Here is a 17,851-nt window from a genome sequence, read left to right as displayed (position 1 = left end):
TGCATTTCATGTTTGGGGAAACATAAAAGTCTTTCTTTTCAGATAAATAGTTTGAATTTCAAATACTTGACATCTAAAAAAAAAAAAAATAGCTCTATTTCATTATGCTACTGCACATTCATTATACAATTCTTTTAAGAAGTTTTTCTGTTAAAAAGAGATATTGTATTACATTACCCAACACAAGATTATTCATGTGCTGGGTAACACCAGCAAACAATTATTAGATAATGTAATGAATACTTCAAATGCAGATCAAGCTAAGAAAGAGAGGAAGAAAAAAACTTGTTTGTGACAGTGAGATGGATAAAGAAAAACCAATTAAGGAGAACGAGGAGAAAAAAGCGAGATGCACATTTTGAGTACGACCTTGGCACTAACATTAATATTCATGTTAAAGTGGAATTTGATGACTATGATGGAGGTGGAGACTGGAAAACTGATCTCAGTGATGTTAGTGATGATGAAATACCAAAAGGTAAGAAGTTAAAAAGCAAATTTAGGAACAGTGATATGAACACAATTCCTCTGTTACAAATCAACAAAGAATATCCAGAAGATATAAATTATAAGAATTTAATTGATGTTGCACAGGAATGCAATGACAGCAAAGACAACGAGGATGATGGGAAAGAAGACTCGGCTGAAAGCACATGCAATGGCGATGATGCAAAAAATTTTGATGGCAACAAAGTTCTCACCATTGGTATTTGTAACCTAGCACCAGAAAATAGTTTTCACTTATCAAAACACCTTAAAAAATATTCAGAGAGCAAAAGAAAAGTATCACGAAGTGCTCTTGCACACACACTCCCTTACCCCCTCGCACTCGCCCTTGCACCTTCTTCCTTGTGCCCTCTTCCTCGCGCCCTCGCCATCACACTCGCCCTCTCGCCCTCGCCCTTGCCCTAGCTCCATCTTGCCCTTGCCCTAGTGTCCCCTCGCCCTTGCGCCCTATTGTCCTAACCCTTGTGTTATAATATCTTCAGTTGTGATGAGGAAGTGGAGGTATGGGAAAGATGAAGAAAATGTTTTGAGTTGTTACATGTTGATGAGATATTACAAGGACAAGGACCCCAATGGAAATGAGTCACTTTGTGTGACTTTTTTTTGGGTTATCCTAGGTAATTTACACATATGTTACTATGTATGATAATTTGTGTAGCTGTGTTTATGTGTACCTGTGCCTAAATCAATTTACTTAGGCAATAATATAATACCTTGAGCAGTGAAGAATATCTGGGAGGACTAAGGAAGAGTGAGATGTGAATGTGGGAAAAATGCATAAAGTAATGGGTATTATGAAAGAGGGTAAAGGAGCTGGGACATGAGATTAAGAATAATGTTAAAAAGCAGGTGGGGATATATGTTCAGATTAATTGGTGTATTCTCTCAGTATATGCATATATGTTTCCCCTGTTTACCTGAGGTTATGGTGGGTTACTTCTGCCCTAGCAAGAATTCCTACCCAGGGCACTAGGGGCATCCCACCACAACTACAAGGAAATCTACCTGGCAAATTTAGCAGTGTAAATCAAGTTAAAATATACATATAGAGTAAGCTGAAGTGTAACTTGTCAGTGATAATGGCTTCTTTATGTGGGGGACACATGTAAGTATGATTGTAAAGGTTTGGAAAGTTGCTAGTACATGCAGTAAGACTGAATACCAAGTTATCCAAGGCATCGTTCGTGTTGCTAAGAGAATGGGATCGTCTGAGGTGTGCTACAACAATGTTACACAGGCGCTGCTTGCAAGTTTAACGATTAGAACCCTTGTGATGGAATGTTGCAGCACTGAGCCTGTTACTTGCATGAATCAAGGTTAGAATCCTCTTGTGTTCTGTTTATTCACTGACAGTCTCGTTACACACACACACACACACACACACACACACACACACACACACACACACACACACACACACACACTAACCTACGGATAGCGTTCCGATACCTCAGTAAGGGTTCGTTCAAGACTCTGTATACCATTTACGTCAGGCCCATACTGGAGTATGCAGCACCAGTTTCGAATCCACACCTAGTCAAGCACGTCAAGAAATTAGAGAAAGTGCAAAGGTTTGAAACAAGACTAGTCCCAGAGCTACGGGGATTGTCCTACGAAGAAAGGTTGAGGGAAATCGGCCTGACGACACTGGAGGACAGGAGTGTCAGGGGAGACATGATAACGACATATAAAATACTGCGTGGAATAAACAAGGTGGACAAAGACGAGATGTTCCAGAGAAGGGACACAGACACAAGAGGTCACAATTGGAAGTTGAAGACTCGGATGAATCAAAGGGATGTTAGGAAGTATTTCTTCAGTCATAGAGTAGTCAGGCCGTGGAATAGCCTAGAAAGTGACGTAGTGGAGGCGGGAACTACATATACATAGTTTTTAGGCGAGGTATTATAAAGCTCATAGGGCAGGGAGAGAGAGGACCTAGTAGCAATCAGTGAAGGGGCGGGGCCAGGAGCTATGACTCGACCCCTGCATGTAGACAGCCTGTACTGTCTGCACAGACAGCCCATGCTGTCTGCCAGCTTAGTTCATATTTCACGCCATGTTGGTGCTGCCACCTATAGGCGTTGCCACTTCAGCCTGCCTGCCCTTGCCTCACTCTCACACAGCAGCCTAACAGGAAGGCACAAGGCCTACTCCTAGCTCTCGTGGGATGGCCCTGCCCGGGCCATGGTCACAACACACAAGCCTGTGTACCCACCACGACTTAACAATAAAGTAAGAAGCCTCCGAAGACGTTTATCATTAACCACCCGCTTACAGCCTACCAAACAAATAATCTTGTTTAACATTGGTAGCAGTGGTGGTTGCAGCAGTTGTGTTTGCCCAGAGAGAGGAGGGAAGGAATGAAGTCATCTTCACTTCATCATCCCATGCAAGAAGCATCCGTCTCTCAACGAGTTATCCTGATGTCGTGTCTGCACATTTGAGCATCCAGACACAGGTACAAGCAGGATCCAGCCGAAATTTACCGAATTTCTTCGAGAATTGTAAGCAGCGTCCCAGTGACCCCATGCTACAGCGTCCCACGCTGTTTCTCAAGTCACGTGTTCAGCATCACTTGTATGTTGCTGTTGTTGTTCAGCTCAGCACAGCTGTTTCAGCAAGCCAGAGGTGAGTTTTGTGGCGATTTCTACGTCCAGTGTGAGTTCTCCACGTGTTTGTGGGAGGAGGAAGTGGCCGTTCCTTGCCTCGCCCTGCTGTACTCTCACACCTCACCAGCCTACCATACACCACTCACCACTGCCCACTCCCTCTGCTGTGTTTTCTGCTGATTTTCGTGTGAATTCTTTGCCAGTGCTGTGTATCCGAGTGCCCGAGGCCACTCGAAGCTACGTGGATCAGCATGCCACGTAGATCACGACACCACGTGGATCACGACGCCACGTGGGTGTGGGAGATGCCACATGGAACTACAAACCACGTGTTACCGAGCCAGATGTCCCAGGCCATATGCTGTGGTCTGCTGCCCGCATCACATTGATGTCACCTCGCGACATCATGCCCGACATCACATGATGTCACCATCGAGTGTTCTGTAATTATTTCAGTATTGTCCAGAAGACTGAGAGAAGATGTCGTGTTAATTCCTCTCAGTCAGTGTTCTCACATTTTAGTATATGTCTTAGTGTCAGTTTTGTATGCACAGAAAAGCATCATTTGCTAGTTTAAGCCATGTTGTACCACATATACCGCGGGTGTGTTTAAAGTTTCTGTGTGTCCAGTGAGGTCTGAGCCAGACCTGAGTAGCACCACTGTGTTAAGTCACCCGTGTTTACCTGGAGTTTACCTGGAGAGAGTTCCGGGGGTCAACGCCCCCACGGCCCGGTCTGTGACCAGGCCTCCTGGTGGATCAGAGCCTGATCAACCAGGCTGTTGCTGCTGGCTGCACGCAAACCAACGTATGAGCCACAGCCCGGCTGATCAGGAACTGACTTTAGGTGCTTGTCCAGTGCCAGCTTGAAGACTGCCAGGGGTCTGTTGGTAATCCCCCTTACGTGTGCTGGGAGGCAGTTGAACAGTCTCGGGCCCCTGACACTTATTGTATGGTCTCTTAACGTGCTAGTGACACCCCTGCTTTTCATTGGGGGGATGGTGCATCGTCTGCCAAGTCTTTTGCTTTCGTAGTGAGTGATTTTCGTGTGCAAGTTCGGTACTAGTCCCTCTAGGATTTTCCAGGTGTATATAATCATGTATCTCTCCCTCCTGTGTTCCAGGGAATACAGGTTTAGGAACCTCAAGCGCTCCCAGTAATTGAGGTGTTTTATCTCCGTTATGCGTGCCGTGAAAGTTCTCTGTACATTTTCTAGGTCGGCAATTTCACCTGCCTTGAAAGGTGCTGTTAGTGTGCAGCAATATTCCAGCCTAGATAGAACAAGTGACCTGAAGAGTGTCATCATGGGCTTGGCCTCCCTAGTTTTGAAGGTTCTCATTATCCATCCTGACCAGTGTGTTTGACAGCTATCAGACAGCCCCGAGTGACCGAGCCCTCTTGTACAGAAAGCTTTTATGCTCATCGCTCGTGATGTTCTGCAGAATCGTACCTGCTACGATTCCCATCGAGATTTGTTTCACTTCACCTCCAGACCGTCAGAGTGCAGTTATATGTAGAGAAACAAGTCTGGGGATGCTTAGACTAACCTCTGCTATAACTCCAACTGCCGAGAGAATGACACTCGCCAAACTGCAGTTAGCCACTGTCGGCAGGCGCTGTGTCAGCCTTGTGTCACAAGCTTCAGTGAGCAGCCTGCACAAAGATGATGTCACTTTGACTGCTAGCTCTCTCACTGCAGTCTGGTGTATGATGTTACGACTCCCAGATGTTTTGCCCAGTCATCTCTGCCACGACTCGCTCCACGCTCGCCGGCAGTGACAGCCCAACGACAGTACCAGTCGAGAAGTGTCCTCCTGAGTCACTTGCCAGAAGTCCTGCCCAGTTGCCGAGTTTTGTCGACGCCTCACTCGAGGGCACCAGCATGTCGTGCCCCAGGTTGAGTGAAAACCTGCAGCGACTCCTACAATGACTGCTTCACCGTTCCAGAGGAGACCGTACCCTGTTACGTCACAGCTCAGCCGCAGCGATGTTTCCTGTGTTGCAGTTTCTGTTCAGACGCAGGAAGGCATGCAGTGATGCCCTTCGATGCTCACTGCCTATGACCACGATGTTTAGCATACCCCACATGTTTTTTCTTCCCTCCCTGTAGGAAGTTTTTTTTTCCATGTCCATATGTATATATATGTTTTTATTTTGTGTTCTGTGCCCTGTTCCTATCAGAGAGAGACCGAGTTTCTTTTACCACCAGTATTGTCGCGCTGGGACGATACGCGGTAGGTGGCTGAGCATATGTAGACAGCCTGTACTGTCTGCACAGACAGCCCATGCTGTCTGCCAGCTTAGTTCATATTTCGCGCCATGCTGGTGCTGCCACCTATAGGCGTTGCCACTTCAGCCTGCCTGCCCTTGCCTCTCACTCACACAGCGGCCTAGCAGGAAGACACAAGGCCTACTCCTAGCTCTCTCTTGTGGGATGGCCCTGCCCAGGCCATGGGCACAACACACAAGCCTGTGTACCCACCACGACTTAATAAAGTAAGAAGCCTCCGAAGACATTTATCATTAACCACCCGCTTACAGCCTACCAAACAAATAATCTTGTTTAACATGCAACCACAAATAGGTGAGTACAAATAGGTGAGTACACACACACACACACACACACACACTGGGGACCAGAGACATGGAGAACCAAGATACTGAAGGCAGTACAGTGGACCCCCGGTTCGCGATATTATTCCATTCCTGAGAGCTCATCGTAAACCAAAATTATCGGAAAGTGAATCAATTTTCCCCCTAAAAAATAATGGAAATCAAATTAATCCGTGCAAGACACCCAAAAGTATGAAAAAAAAGAAACTTTTACCACATGAAATATTAAGTTTAATGCAATAGAATAATTACAATAACAATAGAATAATATGTAACAAAGGAATAATTGACACTTACCTTTAATGAAAATCTGGTGATGATTGATGGGATGGGAGGAGGGGAGAGTGTGGATGGTGTTAGCATTTAGAAGGGGAATCCCCCTGCATTAGGACTTGAGGTAGCAAGTCCTTTTCTGGGGTTACTTCCCTTCTTCTTTTAATGCCACTAGGACCAGGTTGAGAGTCACTGGACTTGTGTCACACAACATATCTGTCCATAGAGGCCTGTACCTCTCGTTCCTTTATGACTTTCCTAAAGTGGTTCACAACAGTGTCATTGTACAAGTTGCCAACACGGTTTGCAGTAGCTGTCTGAGGGTGATTTTCATCAAAAAAGCTGTGCACTTTAAGCCACATTGCACACATTTCCTTAATCTTTGAAGTAGACAACTTCTTCAATTTCTCTATCCCCTCCTCCGGAGCAGTTTCCTCAGGTGTGGCCTCTTGCTGTTGAAGATGATCTAGCAGCTCATCAGTGGTTAGTTCGTCATTGTCCTCCTCCATCAACTCTTCCACATCCTCCCCACTAACCTCCAACCCCAAGGACTTCCCCAATGCCACAATGGATTCCTCAACTGGCATAGGCTTCTCAGGGTTAGCCTCAAACCCTTCGAAATCCCTTTTGTCTACACATTCTGGCCACAGTTTCTTCCAAGCAGAGTTCAAGGTCCTCTTAGTCACTCCCTCCCAAGCCTTACCTATAAGGTTTACACAATTGAGGATATTAAAGTGATCCTTCCAAAACTCCTTTAGAGTCAATAGAGTATCTGTGGTCACTTCAAAACACCTTTCAAACATAGCTTTTGTGTACAGTTTCTTGAAGTTGGAAATGACCTGCTGGTCCATGGGCTGCACGAGAGGAGTGGTATTAGGAGGCAAAAACCTGACCATAATGAAACTCATGTCCCCAGAAAGTCGCTCTGCCAAGTCTGTAGGATGACCAGGGGCATTGTCTAATACCAGGAGGCACTTAAGGTCTAATTTCTTTTCAATTAGGTAATTTTTCACATTGGGGGCAAATGCATGGTGTAACCAGTCATAGAAAAAGTCCCTAGTGACCCATGCCTTACTGTTTGCCCTCCACAGCACACACAAATAAGCCTTGAGGATATTCTTTTGCCTGAACGCTCTGGGAGTTTCTGAGTGATACACCAATAAAGGCTTCACTTTGCAATCACCACTAGCATTGGCACACATCAGAAGAGTAAGCCTGTCTTTCATAGGCTTATGTCCTGGGAGTGCCTTTTCCTCCTGAGTAATGTAGGTCCTGCTTGGCAATTTCTTCCAAAACAGGCCTGTTTCATCACAATTAAACACTTGTTCAGGTTTCAATCCTTCTGCCTCTATGTACTCCTTGAATTCATGCACATATTTTTCAGCCACTTTGTGGTCTGAACTGGCAGACTCACCAGATACTAATGCCGGAAAAAAAATAAACCCCCCCCCAATACCAACAATACCACCAGTCCGATAACATTCTTCTTTGCAAATATACAGGGTCTAAAGCCAGCAACAAACAACAAAATACCTTTCATCCGTGGACTGCTTGCAGAGGCAAAGGCAGTGTTCGCGGCTTTCACTGAGACCCACATAAAGGATCACTTGGACAACGAAATATGGATCCCAGGTTACAACCTATATAGATGTGACAGAGTGAACAGGCAAAAGGGGGGAGGGGGGTTGGCCTGTACATTGCAGAGTCACTTGTTTGCACAGAACTGCTAAATGCCTCAAATGATGTAGTGGAAGTTTTAGCAGTAAAGGTCGAGAACCAAAACCTAGTCATTGTGATAGTCTACAAGCCTCCGGATGCAACATCCCAGCAATTCCAGGAACAGCTGTTAAAAATTGACCACTGTCTGGAAAACCTTCCAGCTCCTGCACCCAACATCTTGCTCCTGGGGGATTTCAACTTAAGGCACCTAAAATGGAGGAATATAGCAAATAATATTGTTGCAGTAATAACACCAGGAGGCAGCTCTGATGAAAACTCACACTCACGCGAGCTTTTAAATCTCTGCACAAAATTCAATTTAAACCAGCAAATAATAGAGCCTACTAGACTGGAGAATACACTCGACCTCATCTTCACTAACAATGATGATCTGATAAGAAATATCACCATATCAAAAACAATATACTCAGATCACAACATAATTGAGGTTCAGTCATGTATGCGCGGAGCCCCAGACCGACATAATGAGATTAGTCACGAGGGAGCATTCACCAAATTCAACTTCAATAACAAAAACATAAAGTGGGACCAAGTAAACCAAGTCCTAACCGATATAAGCTGGGAAGATATACTAAGCAACACAGACCCCAACTTATGCCTAGAACAGATTAACTCGGTGGCACTCGATGTATGCACAAGGCTTATTCCTCTAAGAAAAAGGAGGAGTAGATGTAAAACAGAAAGAGACAGGCGCTCCCTTTACAGGCGACGGAAAAGAATAACAAAGCGGCTAAAAGAGGTCAATATATCTGAAATGCGTAGGGAGACACTGGTCAGAGAAATAGCAAGCATCGAACTTAAGCTAAAAGAATCCTTTAGGAGTCAGGAATCGCGGGAAGAACTAAAAGCCATAAATGAAATCGAAAGAAACCCAAAGTATTTCTTCTCCTATGCCAAATCAAAATCGAGAACAACGTCCAGTATTGGGCCCCTACTTAAACAAGATGGGTCCTACACAGATGACAGCAAGGAAATGAGTGAGCTACTCAAGTCCCAATATGACTCAGTTTTTAGCAAGCCGCTAACCAGACTGAGAGTCGAAGATCAAAATGAATTTTTTATGAGAGAGCCACAAAATTTGATTAACACAAGCCTATCCGATGTTATCCTGACGCCAAATGACTTCGAACAGGCGATAAATGACATGCCCATGCACTCTGCCCCAGGGCCAGACTCATGGAACTCTGTGTTCATCAAGAACTGCAAGAAGCCCCTATCACGAGCCTTTTCCATCCTATGGAGAGGGAGCATGGACACGGGGGTCGTCCCACAGTTACTAAAAACAACAGACATAGCCCCACTCCACAAAGGGGGCAGTAAAGCAACAGCAAAGAACTACAGACCAATAGCACTAACATCCCATATCATAAAAATCTTTGAAAGGGTCCTAAGAAGCAAGATCACCACCCATCTAGAAACCCATCAGTTACACAACCCAGGGCAACATGGGTTTAGAACAGGTCGCTCCTGTCTGTCTCAACTATTGGACCACTACGACAAGGTCCTAAATGCACTAGAAGACAAAAAGAATGCAGATGTAATATATACAGACTTTGCAAAAGCCTTCGACAAGTGTGACCATGGCGTAATAGCGCACAAAATGCGTGCTAAAGGAATAACAGGAAAAGTCGGTCGATGGATCTATAATTTCCTCACTAACAGAACACAGAGAGTAGTCGTCAACAGAGTAAAGTCCGAGGCAGCTACGGTGAAAAGCTCTGTTCCACAAGGCACAGTACTCGCTCCCATCTTGTTCCTCATCCTTATATCCGACATAGACAAGGATGTCAGCCACAGCACCGTGTCTTCCTTTGCAGATGACACCCGAATCTGCATGACAGTGTCTTCCATTGCAGACACTGCAAAGCTCCAGGCAGACATCAACCAAATCTTTCAGTGGGCTGCAGAAAACAATATGAAGTTCAACGATGAGAAATTTCAATTACTCAGATATGGTAAACATGAGGAAATTAAATCTTCATCAGAGTACAAAACAAATTCTGGCCCCTAAATAGAGCGAAACACCAACGTCAAAGACCTGGGAGTGATCATGTCGGAGGATCTCACCTTCAAGGACCATAACATTGTATCAATCGCATCTGCTAGAAAAATGACAGGATGGATAATGAGAACCTTCAAAACTAGGGAGGCCAAGCCCATGATGACACTCTTCAGGTCACTTGTTCTATCTAGGCTGGAATATTGCTGCACACTAACAGCACCTTTCAAGGCAGGTGAAATTGCCGACCTAGAAAATGTACAGAGAACTTTCATGGCGCGCATAACGGAGATAAAACACCTCAATTATTGGGAGCGCTTGAGGTTCCTAAACCTGTATTCCCTGGAACGCAGGAGGGAGAGATACATGATTATATACACCTGGAAAATCCTAGAGGGACTAGTACCGAACTTGCACACGAAAATCACTCACTACGAAAGCAAAAGACTTGGCAGACGATGCACCATCCCCCCAATGAAAAGCAGGGGTGTCACTAGCACGTTAAGAGACCATACAATAAGTGTCAGGGGCCCGAGACTGTTCAACTGCCTCCCAGCACACATAAGGGGGATTACCAACAGACCCCTGGCAGTCTTCAAGCTGGCACTGGACAAGCACCTAAAGTCAGTTCCGGATCAGCCGGGCTGTGGCTCGTATGTTGGTTTGCGTGCAGCCAGCAGCAACAGCCTGGTTGATCAGGCTCTGATCCACCAGGAGGCCTGGTCTCAGACCGGGCCGCGGGGGCGTTGACCCCCGGAACTCTCTCCAGGTAAACTCCAGGTATGCCTAATCACACTAAATATGCCACTACGATTCTTAAATCTTTCAAACCAACCTTTGCTGGCCTTAAATTCACTGGCATCATCACTAGTTGCAGGCAATTTTTTTACCAAATCGTCATGCATCTACCTAGCCTTTTCACAAATGATCGCTTGAGAGATGCTATCTACTGCTGTCTGTTTTTCATTTATCCACACCAATAACAGTCTCTCAACATTTTCTAACACTTACGGTCACTGTTTCGTAATCACAGTTGCACCTTTTGCAAGAACAGCTTCCTTGATTGCCGTTTTCCTGCTCACTATAGTAGAGATGGTTGATTGGGGTTTACTATACAACCTGACCAGCTCCGACACATGCACTCCACTTTCGTACTTTGCAATTATCTCTTTCTTCATTTCAACAGTCATTAGCACCCTTGGTCTTGAAGGGTTGGCACTAGGAGCTTTCTTGGGGCCCATGGTGACTTATTTTGCAGAAACAAGCACCAAAAACAGTGATAATATGGAATGTACCGAATGTATCCTTAGATGCGCGCACACTGGCTGGCTTGTAAACACTGGCACACACGGGGCAGTTCAGGCCACACGTGGACACTGTCTCGTATAAACCGCATCGCATACCGGGTTTTGTAACGGGAACCGAGGCAAGTTTTCTGCGATATAATGCATCGGTAATGAATTCTGTAGAATGGTTACTTACGTTTATACATGGCTACAATCATGAACAAATTATAGAGTAATGAGCAATTCACACTTCCACACCCGGTCACAACTGTAATGAGTTATTGGTGCAAATATTGATTGTTGAGTCACACACACACACACACACACACACACACACACACACACACACACACACACACACACACACACACACACACACACACACACACACACACACACACACTTTAGTTTAATATCTTTATGCACCCCATACCCATCCTGTGGGCGGTAGTCAAAAGATTACAAAGGTACATAATGGGTCCAGTGACTGGACCCCAAAGTTATGATAGCTGAACTAGTTACAAAGGTAATGAACTCCAGGTAGATCTGGTCACAATCATGGCAAGTTACAGAGGTAATGAATCAGCCTCACTCCTATACATGGTTACAGTCATGAGCAAATTACGAAGTAATGAACCACTGATACGTCCACACCTGGTCACAATTGTAATGAGTTATAAATACAAATATTAAGTGGATCATACACCCACACTAGCGCGCGCGCGCACATACACACACGAGGGCGCACGCACGGACATGTGCACACGAGCGTACAAATATATGCATACACACAAGGACGCACACCCACACACACACACCCACACACACACACACCAACACCCACACACACACACCCTCACACACACCCACACACACACCCTCACACACACCCACACACACACACCCACACACGCACACCCACACACGCACACACACCCACACACGCACACACACACCCACACACGCACACACATACCCACACACGCACACACACACACACACCCTCACACACACCCGCACACACACCCTCACACACACCCACACACACGCACGCACACACACACACACACACACACACACACACACACACACACACACACACACACACACACACACACACACACACACACTCACACCCTCACACACACCCACACACACACACACACACACACACACACACACACACACACACACACACACACACACACACACACACACACACACACACATGCACACATGTGGTAATGCTTTATTTACAGCTAGAAAAGTCAGGGTATTTCTTCAGAATGGTCTGCAATATACCACTGTGGATAAAATACTTTGCCATTTCTTGAACATTTCTGAGTGAGTTGTTTCTAAATTCATTAATTTGATCACACTCCAGTACATAATGACGCAATGTGTGACAATAGTCCATCTGGCAAAGTTTACATTTCGTTTGGTCTACATCTGGTGGTGGTGATTTAACCTGCCAAAGATACTTGTAATTACCTTTGTACCTAGTTCAGCTATCAAAACTTTGGGGGCCCAGTCCCTGGACCCATTACATACCTCTGTAATCTGTAAATACCTTTGTAACTTGTCATGATTGTGACCAGACTTACCTGGAGTTCATTACCTTTGTAAATTGTGAGTTCATTACCTTTGTAAATTGTGAGTTCATTACCTTTGTAGATTGTGAGTTCATTACCTCTGTAACTTGCTCAGCTATCAAAACTTTGGAGTCCAGTCCCTGGACCAATTATGTACCTCTGTAATCTTTGGACTACCGCCCACAGGATGGGTATGGGGTGCATAATAAACATATTAAACTAACTAACTAACTAATGCATCGGTTACCAGATTTATCGGATACCGATAGCATCGCGAACCGGGGGTCCACTGTACTAGAAAACCTCATGTACCAACATGTTAAGGACACAGCTAGAGAGAGAGAGAGAGAGAGAGAGAGATGATGATGAACCAGCATTCACCTTGAGCAGTCCAGACATAGAAGATATCACACATGAAAGGCCCCTAGGCGCTAGTGACCACATGGTTTTAAGTTTCAAATACATAGTGGAGTTAACAGTGGAGAGTGAAGCAGCATGAGAAGGATGGAAGAAGTCAAACTTCCAAAATGGGGACTACACAAATATGAAACAATTCCTACATGAGGTACAGTGGGTAAGCGAGCTAGAGGGAAAGACAGTAAATGAAATTATGGAACACTTGACCACAAAGTGCAGGGAGGCAGCAAAGAAGATTCCTACCAAAGGGCAACAGAAACAATGGGAAGACCAGAGTGAACCCATGGTTTACCAAGAGGTGTGGAGAGGCCAAAGTCAAGTGTGCAAGAGCATGGAAAAAATATAGAAGGTAAGGCCCCAGGAAAACGGAGTTAAGTCGTAAACCCAGAAATGAATGTGCATGGATAAGGAGAGAAGCCCATGATCAATATAAGAATGACAGTATCAAAAGCCAAATCTGACCCAAAGTTGTTATACAACCACATCAGCAGAAAAAAAACACTCAAGAATCACATAATCAGGTTGAGGAAGGAAGGAGGGGAGCTCACAGAGAACGACTAGGAAGTATGTGAAGATCTCAGCTCAAGATTCAGGGAGGTATTCACAGTGGAGACAGAGAGGCTCCCAGGAAACCAAGGTTGTAGGGTGCACCAGGAAATGCTGGACACACCGCACACTACTGAGGATGGGGTGAAGAAACTGCTAGGGGAACTAGATACCTCAAAGGCAGTAGACCCAGATAATATCTCTCCTTGGATCCTGAGAGAGGGAGCAGATGCATTGTGTGTGTGTTTAATAACAATCTGCAATAAATCTATTGAAACAGGGCAACTGCATGAGGTGTGAAAGACAGCATACGTAGTCCCAATTTTTAAGAAATCAGACAAATAGGCTGCATTAAACTACAGACCAGTGTCACTGACATGTATTTAAAGCTATGGAGAAGATTATCAAGAAAAGAGTGGAGGAGCACCTAGAACTGAATGTCCTAATATGTGACAGCCAGCATGGTTTCAGGGAAGGGAAATCCTGCATCACTAACCTATTGGAGTTCTATGACAAGTTGACAGAAGCAAAGATGAGAGAGATGGGCAGACTGCATCGTCTTGGACTGTATGAAGGCTTTCGACACAATTCCACACAGAGAGACTGGTTGAAAGTGCTGCAATGGATCAGTGAATACCTGACAGGAAGAAAACAATGTGTGTTGGTCGGAGATGAGGTATCAGAGTGGGTGCATCTGTCAAGTGGGTATCCACAAAGGTAAGTCCTAGGTCCTGTGCTGTTTCTTGTACAGTGGACCCTCAACCAACGGCATTAATCCCTTCCAGAGAGCTTGCCGTTAGTCGAATTTGCCGTTGGTTGAATTAATTTTCCCCATAAGAAATAATGGAAATAGAATTAGTCCATTCCTAACACCCCAAAGTATGAAAAAAAAATTACATGAAATATACATTTCACTACACCAAAACGAATGGAAAATGCAAAATAAACAATAATTAAATGCCACTTACCTTTGTTGTGGAGCTGTTGATGAGTGACGAGACGGTAGGAGGGAAGATGATGCAGGTGTTTTATTGTTTGGAAGGGGAATCCCCTTCCATAAATATTTGATGGGGTTACCTCCCTTCTCGGTTTTATAATGCCACTAGGACCAGCTTGAGAGTCACTGGACCCCTGTCGCACAAAATATCTGTTCAGAGAGCTCTGTTTCTCATGTGCCCTTAGGATTTCCCTAAAATGTCATTGTACATGTTGCCAATATGGCTGGCAACTTCTGTGACAGGATAAAATTCATCGATAAATGCTTGCACCTTTGTAAACATTGAACATATTTCCCTAATCCTTGAAGTCATCTTCCTTTGTCTCTCTTCATCCTGCTCTGAAGAACATTCCTGAGATGTGATCTGTTGCTGTTGCATCTGAAACTCTTGCAGGTCTGCAGTGGTTAGTTCTTCCTCGTCATTCTGCACCAACTCTTCCACATCCTCGCCACAAACCTCCAACCCCAAGGACTTCCCCAGTGACACAATAGCTTCCACTACTGGCATAGACTCCTGAGGGTTTGCCTCAAACCTTTCAAAATCCCTCTCTTCTACACATTCTGGCCACAGTTTCCTCCAAGCAGAGTTCAAGGTCCTCCTAGTCACTCCCTCCCAAGCCTTACCTATAAGGTTTACACAACTGAGGATATTGAAGTGATCTTTCCAAAACTCTCTTAGGGTCAACTGAGTGTCTGAGGTCACTTCAAAGCACTACTGAAACACTGCTTTTGTGTAGAGTTTTTTGAAGTTTGAAATGACCTGCTGGTCCATGGGCTGGAGGAGAGGAGTTGTATTAGGAGGCAAAAACTTCACCTTAACGAAACCAAACTCCCCTGCAATTTCATCTTGCAAGTCGTGTGGATGAGCAGGAGCATTGTCCATTACCAGGAGGTGCTTGAGTGACAATTTCTTTTCCTGGAGGTAATTTTTCACAGTGGGACCAAACACACCATAAAACCAGTCCAAGAAAAATTCTCTAGTGACCCATGCCTTACTGTTTGATCTCCACAGCACACACAAATCACCCTTGATGATATTGTTTTTCCTGAACACACTGGGAGTTTCAGAGTGATACACCAATAAAGACTTCACTTTGCAATCACCACTAGCATTACTACACAACATTAATGTCAGCCTGTCTTTCATAGGCTTATGTCCTGGGAGTGCCTTTTCCTCCTGAGTAATGTAGGTCCTGTTTGGCATTTTCTTCCAAAACAGGCCTGTTTTGTCACAATTAAACACTTGTTCAGGTTTTGAATTTTCAGTCTCTATGTATTCCTTAAAGTCCTTCACATATTTTTCAGCCACTTTTTTTGTCTGAACTGGCTGCCTCACCATGCCTTATCACACTGTGTATGCCACTATGAATCTTAAATCTCTCAGACCAGCCTTTGCTGACCTTAAATTCATCATCAGCAGCACCATTTTCAGGCATTTTCTTAATGAGATCATCATGCAACTTCCTTGCCTTTTCACAAATTATAGACTGAGAAACACTATCTTCTGATAATTGTTTTTCGTTTATCCATACCAGTAACAGTCTCTCTACCTCTTCAGTTATTTGCAGTCTCCATTTTGAAAACATACTTGAACCTTTCACAACAATAGCTTCCTTGATTGCATTTCTGTTTGCCAAAATAGTACTGATGGTTGAATGTGATTTGTTGTATTGCTTTTCCAACTCAGCCTCTTCAAGGGGGGTTCCTTGGCGTGGTGAAGAGGCTCTTGGTCTGAGGAATTAGACCTTTTGGTCTCCTTCTTCAGACCAAACCTAATTACTCCCCATTCCCCCATTCCCTATCCCATCCTCCCCATCCTCCCCTTTTTCCTTTCATCTTCCTCCACCCCACCCTTCCCTTTTGCCCTTCCTCTTTTTGGCCTTTGGGATTTTTCCCACAGGCGCGCTAGTTCCTAGGTAGGGGAAAGGGTACCGGGGTCCATCCCATTCCGTGAGGTTCTTAGCAGTGGCGTAGTTTGCTGTGGAATCTGGATCACCTGGGGATATCCCGATCCCTCTCCGGTATCCCGGAGGGCAGCTTTGGGTGTCTTTCAGGCGACGGGTGTATCTCTGGAAGCCACCTTTCGGATTCCGGGGGTGGTGGCCGAAGGAGGTATGCTTTGTGGCGGATATCCGGCCGCCCTCTCTTTTGTCCACCAAGGTAGCTCAGCAGATGTGAGGTTGCTATCCCAGATTGCTGGTTTACTGGCATGAAGGGTAGGGTATGGCACGGGTTCCATGCTGCATCTGCGCTACTTGCGGTGCTGAGGTTCTCTTGGGCACGGAGGGAAATTTCTGGCCCTTTCATTCCTCCTAGGAACTATCCCTCCCCGGTCCCCCCTTTTTTTATTCTTCTTTTTATTTTTATTTTCTTTTCTTTCTTTTTTTTCATAAAAACAAAAAGAAAGAAGTAACCTAACCTTGTTCCAGGGACATAGAAGTGTAACTAAAGACTTTGAATTAGGAACCCCACAGGGAGGTGTGCTCAGTCCCACACTGTTCAATATTCTAATTAATTAATTTATGCCTAGTCAGCCCCATAATTATGTGATTAGTTTTGCTGATGATATAATGATTCACACCACCGGATTCTCCAACACCCAAAACATTCTTAATCATGTACTAGCCTCGTGTCAGGACCTGGGGTTGATAATCTCTACTGATAAAACAAAGATACTCAATAGGCGTCCTCCTCGACAGAGAGGCACAGTTCGTCAGATCCAATTGCATGATGGGTCTCTTCTAGAATATGTAAGCAGATACAGGTATCTAGGCTTTGAGGTTCCACTACTTGGACCTGTTGTAACAAGACTTTGTCGCCAATACAAAGAACGACTAAGAGTACTTAGAGTTGTGGCAGGGCTTCACCCCAGGTATGGTGCTAATGTTAAAATTGTGAAAATGATGTATCTTGCTTATATTAGATCATTGGTTGATTATGCTGCGCCACTACTTGCACTTGTGTCTGACTGGAAGCTTGGAGGGCTGGAAAAACTGCAGAACGAAGCAATGAGGATCATCCTAGGATGCCCTCGTACTGCCAAAATTTTAAATATGCAAAAAGAACTTGATATTCCAAGCATCAGACATCGTGTTACTGAAAGAAATATCCTAATTGGGGTTAATATGCTCAGGCAAGCTCATTCAAACCCCTGCACAGAAGCCCTCCAAACTTTCCTCAGCACTGGTGAACACTCCTCCAGATGGATCGAAAAGACTGGAACCGACCTCCGCATGAATCAGATACATGATCTATGTCAAGTAAGGCAAC

Source organism: Cherax quadricarinatus, chromosome 19 (genome assembly GCF_038502225.1).
Source record: "Cherax quadricarinatus isolate ZL_2023a chromosome 19, ASM3850222v1, whole genome shotgun sequence".
In the NCBI taxonomy this organism is placed as follows: Eukaryota; Metazoa; Arthropoda; class Malacostraca; order Decapoda; family Parastacidae; genus Cherax; species Cherax quadricarinatus.
The sequence above is the reverse complement of the archived record's forward strand: the minus strand, read 5'-3'. Positions refer to the sequence as shown.